Source organism: Micropterus dolomieu, linkage group LG07 (assembly GCF_021292245.1).
Source record: "Micropterus dolomieu isolate WLL.071019.BEF.003 ecotype Adirondacks linkage group LG07, ASM2129224v1, whole genome shotgun sequence".
In the NCBI taxonomy this organism is placed as follows: Eukaryota; Metazoa; Chordata; class Actinopteri; order Centrarchiformes; family Centrarchidae; genus Micropterus; species Micropterus dolomieu.
The window spans coordinates 25,084,139-25,089,539 of record NC_060156.1 but is presented as its reverse complement, the minus strand read 5'-3'; the positions used below and the strand labels follow the sequence as shown (position 1 = coordinate 25,089,539).

The window sequence follows — 5,401 nt, the reverse complement described above, 5'->3', positions numbered from 1 at the left end:
GTACAACCGTTCAACCATTGAGGTTCGATTGTGGAAAATATTTGATTATAATACGCGCAAATAGATTTCTTTTTAAACATTAAGTTTAGAAAGGCAGTCCCTTGGGAAACCTGAGACGCCCCCTGGGGAACCACGCCCCAGGCAACAAAAGAGCGACACGCGACCTCGCTTCGGGCTTCTCTTCGCTGTTGGCTCTCTTCCACTCTGCTCGGCCCTCTGGACGCTTCGGCACGCGTGTGGCGCGCCTCGCCAGGCAACGCCCAGACTCGGCCAGCGAAACAGGCCTTTTGTTCGCCTGAAGCTACACACCTGAAGTGCCGTGATATCGATCTGCCTTCAGTTTGTTAAAGTTATCAGTCCGTTAAGTTACACTGGACTAATTCAGGAACGACCAAGTTCCATTTTAAACCTTTTTCGTCGAGCCAACTTCACCGAGGTCAGATGAAGCCACGTGGTCTCGCCAGCTACAGCGAAGGAAACCTGAAAACAGCCGAATTGCCAGACGGAGGAGGCGTTTTCAATCAGACACGGAAAACCCTGGAGAATCCCCAGCAAAAAGCCAGGATCGGGCAGCTAGCGTGGGACCCGTGCAACAGGCCAAAAGCAGGCTGTCGACAAGCAGCAAGACTTAACACACGTTCTGTGATCAGATGTCCATTTTAACTCCTAAACTATAGCATTAGTTTACTTTCATTAGCTCTTCTATGCCGTATGAGTCAAATGCTTCCCACAATCGAACCTCCAAGCTCATTGTTCAGCAAATGTTTATGTTCCCTGTATCCAACCATCTTTTTATCACCTTAGTTAGAGAATAAATTCACTGTAATATAATCAAGAGCTGTGTGTGTTGCCTATTTCTAGTTCCTGCCAAGAGAATTGACCCTTTAGATATGAGACTGACTGATTTAAGATAATTGTATAATTATTCAAAACTATCTAGAGGTCTGGAGACTCTAGGATTATAACAACTGGTGGTGCCCTGAAACGAGGAAAATTTTGATTTTATGAATCTTCAATTAGGAATTCGTAATTGGGTATCAATTCTCATAAATTTATTAAAATGCATAACTAAAAAATTTTAGGTCTGCTACACTGTGCCAATATGTCTTGCCGCGCTGAAAGAAAGGTACGGCACCGGTGCTGATCTGCTTCTGAGCCGGGAACATTGAAGTAACAGAGCCTAAACATGTCTGTGTGAAAAGCCACAGCCGGCATGCAGGTGTTTCAGCATTTATTGCGGGATTTCTGTATGAAAGCGGTTGTGTTTTGGATTATGCTCGCTCATGAGTTCAAGCGAACATGCGTACGAGCACACACCTGGTTGCAATCTTAAAACCGCACCGCTAGCTGATGCTAAAAACTCCATAATGCCCCTTTGAAAGAAAAATAGATAAATAATTAAAATCAACTAAAATCAGGAAAGGCTCTCCTATAAAAGTATGTTTTAAGAAGGATTTTAAAGGGATTTTAATAGTTCACTGAGTCTAAATTACTGTCAAACCAGACGGCAACATTTTTAGCAACAGGCTTAATATGATTCACTAGGGAATAGGAGATGGCAGTATTTGCTTTGCCATTTGCTGAGACCCAATGACTATGATCTCAGTTTGTCTGAGTTGTGCTGGAGGAAATTATTTGACATCCAATTTTTGACATCACTCAAGTCCGTAAGTGAACTCAGCATTCCAGGGTCAATGGATCTGACAGGCAGGTACATCCGTGTGTCATCAGCATAAACATGAAAAGATACATGTTTCTGGATAATGTGTCCAAGAGGAAGCATATATAAGGAAAATTAAAATATATCCCAGGACCAACCCCTGAGGCACACCATACTTAAACGAACAGAAAGAAGAGACGTAGTTATTCAGAGGCACAGAATCTCCTATTGGACAGGTTGGATTAAAACCCATTCTAAAGCAGTACCAGAGATCCCCAACTTGTTGTTTTGATCAATGGTATCGAATGCTGCGCTAAGGTCCAGGAGTACTAGAACTGAGCACATGCCATCAGAGGAGGAGATTAAAAGGTAATTGGTGACTCTAAGTAGGGCAGTCTCAGTGCTGTGATGCTTCCGGAAACCAGATTTAAACTTTAATATGTTGTTGTTCTCCAGTACAGACAGCAGTTGTTTAGACACTACTTTTTCTAAAATCTTGCTATAAAAGGTAGTTTATAAATTGGCCTAAATCCGTCAACGATATATTGAAACAACAAATAGTCAATCAGTGAATGGAAGCACAACTTCACTGCTGAACTGTCACAATGTGTCCAAATTCACTCCTTGTTCATTCATTCATTACTCTCTAGCTAGCAGTATAGACCAAACCATGATGTTATGCAGATGTAACAACAGTCACATCTGGGTAGACAACTTGATTTGAATTGAATGTGTAAAATCTGCAAATAACATCCACTAATTTAGGGATTTACACAGTTGAGATTGGCAGAGTTGTTTGCACCTTTGCAAGCTGCAAAAAATATAATTACTTACCTCCAACGTAGGCTGAGGTCAAGGGCAACCTCAACTAAGTCCAGTTGCCCTTGACCTCAACCTACGTTGGATAACTATGACCTGGATGACTGAGAAGCTTCACAGACAATTACTTTTCCTCATTCTCAGTGGTTTTCACAGGAAATGGTTAGATCAATCAGTGTCCAAGCCTTTGCTGTTCCTTGATGGCAGCATCAAATAACCAGGGGGTTATTCAAGAGATGAAAGAAAGGTGGTTAATATTGTTAATCAGGCTTGTTCCTGAGGGGTTAAACTAGCCTGTGGTGTGGTTGCTGACTGGTGCATGGGAGCGTGGTTAAAGAAACAGGAGGGAGTCTCCTGAAGCTTCTGGACATATCTGTACATTATGTGTCCCACAACTGTGGTAATGATCCAACCAGTAAGGAGAAGCTAACTGCTAAAGGCAGTTGCACTAACTTAGGATTACTGATACTGATTATTTCATAAAATACATCATAAAACACAGCAAGCAGCAATATTACATGGTATCATTAAAACATAGCATCAAAAAAAATAAAGACAAAAGTCAAACATCAACAATCAGTGTTGCACATTTTTACAATGTGTATGCTAGTTTGAAAAGATGAGTTTTAAGAGCAGTTTTGAATTTTGTAATAGACTCCAGTATACAGGTATAGGGGAGAAGAGAGTTTGGGTGCAGCTAAGGAGAAAGCCCTAGCACCCATTGTACTGAGGTTGATGGGTGGTAGTGCCAAAATACCTGTTGTGGAAGATAAGTAGGAGAACGATTGCGGAGGGCTTTGAATGTTAATAGTAATGTTTTAAAGTTAATCCTTTGTGGCACAGGGAGCCAGTGTAATTGAATCAACAGAGGAGTGACATGTTCTGTGGACTTGGAGTGTGTTTTGATTGAGTGTTGAGTTAGAGCAGGGCGTAGTCTGGAGATGTTTCACAGCGGGCACGCTGTGGACGGTCAGTGATCGTTCCCTATGTCTGGATGAAGCATGACACTCCTGATTTTACGCATGATCCATGATGAAATATTGAAATTAATGACAAAAAGCATACTGTCAATATTTTGTCGCTTTTCGGCGACAATCGGCGTTTTCTTGGTCAATTGGGTCATTTACGTGAATCGTGTAGAACGGGAGAGTTGTTATGGGGGGGGGGGGGGGGGGGGGGGGGGGGGGGGGGGGGGGGGGGGGGTAGGTTCATCTACATGCCATGCAGGCTACAATTGCGAAACATTATTGGATAATTCTTATAGTTGACATTTCTCTGGGCCAATCAGAACCTTAGCACTTGCTTTGCATGATTCAAAGTTCAAAAAAAATTATTTTTTCTTATACTGATTCCTCATGTAGGCCTTCATTTCAGCCTCTCTCTGAACAAGCTGTAGATGCTCCTGTCACTTTAAGACCCCCCCTCTCAAAGCCCACTGTCTTCTGATTGGCCAAGAACTGAAGCATGTATTACGTAGAACAGAGCCGTTGGTAGAAAAAGCAGTTCAAAACAGAGCGTTCAGAACAGGAGGAAACCTGAGGTTATTGCTCACAGTGATTTCTTATAAATGCTTTAACCTAATCTTTTAAAGGTTTGGCCATGTTTAACATGAACATCCAACATTATAACATTGTAGATAAGTCATAAAATGTGGAAATGCATAATAGGTCTCCTTTAACAAAGTGTGTCCTTTTTGAAAGGTAGGAGGCAAACCACTGATAAACAGTTCCCCCAGTTTTAATACTTGGCAGACGGTCCCAAGAGGAGGGAATATGATACAGCGTCGAAGCCTGCTGTGAGGTCCAGGAGGACGAGAATGGAGAGTATACCAGAATCTGCTGCTCTGAGGTGATCTTACCCAGGGCAGTTTCTGTGCTATGGAATTTTTCAAGGAGATTATTTTTTATTGAGGTAGGTCTGTAGTTGAGATGCAACAACCCTAAGTAAGTTGGAAATTGGCTTGTTCTTGTGGTCATTGCAGTCTAAACCAGGTTTTTTCAGTGTTGGCCTGATTATAGCAATTCTCAGAAAGGTGGAAGCAGACCAGTGGACAGTTGATGATGTTATTAGATAAATTATAGAAGGCAAGCACGCTTTAACTCAGGTTGTGGGGACTGGATCCAGGTGACATGTGGAGTTATTGGACTTATAATAATATAATTTCAGAAATATGACTTTCAGTCTGAAGGCTGACATCACAAAAGAGGGTGGATGCAGGCAATGACAAACTGCTTTTTGGATGTAGGTTGGTCTGCATGATGTTCACAGAGCCAAGATGGTTATGAATTGCAGCAATTTGAGTTGAAGTATTGAGGTTTATGTTGTAGTGGCAGCCCGGCTGAAGGTGAGTGTCCTGTTTTTCTCTTGTGTTTTGGTCTGCCTGTCTGTGTCCTCCTCTCCCCCTGTGTGTGCTCTCCCTCTCTCTCTGACAATCCACACCTGCACCTCGTCAGCCTCCTCCTCTGCCTGCCACACCTGCCAGAAATCAACTCCATCTCAACCCTTATTCTCCACACAATCTCTGCTTGATCGTCGTTGCTCCTAACACGGTGCCACTTCTTCACTCGAGCTCTTGTGTAACCTGCATCATCCTTGGCTTTCCCTGTGTCTAACCGTCTGTCTGTCTTCCCTCCAGGTTCGCTCATCTCTGTCCTCCGTCTTGTCAGCTGGACTCGCCAACCTGCCCTCTCCTCTTGGATCCATAGACAGTATATTACTGGACGAAGCCACCCCGCTGATTTGAATGGAGAGCATTGAACGAATAAAATACTACTACAGGGCTGCTTCCTGTTGGCACCAGAGTCTACTGCGCGTGATCGCACAACATAAGACACAGTTAAATGACGGAGAGCAATGACAGAAACACCTTAGTTCTGGTAGCTGCTCCCCCCAAAAATATTTAGGCTGTTTGACTTGGATTGT

The 5,401-nt window shown here is 43.0% G+C and overlaps 1 long non-coding RNA gene across 2 annotated transcripts in view; it reads left to right on the top strand.

Moving 5' to 3' along the window:
* Window positions 1–3,727: 3,727 nt before the first annotated feature.
* The window catches only part of LOC123974428, an 18,644-nt gene continuing 16,970 nt past the window's right edge, over window positions 3,728–5,401 (top strand). For both annotated transcript variants that reach the window (XR_006825848.1, XR_006825847.1), the window contains exon 1: window positions 3,728–4,279. This is a non-coding gene — a long non-coding RNA (uncharacterized LOC123974428). The remainder of the gene's footprint in view (window positions 4,280–5,401) is intronic.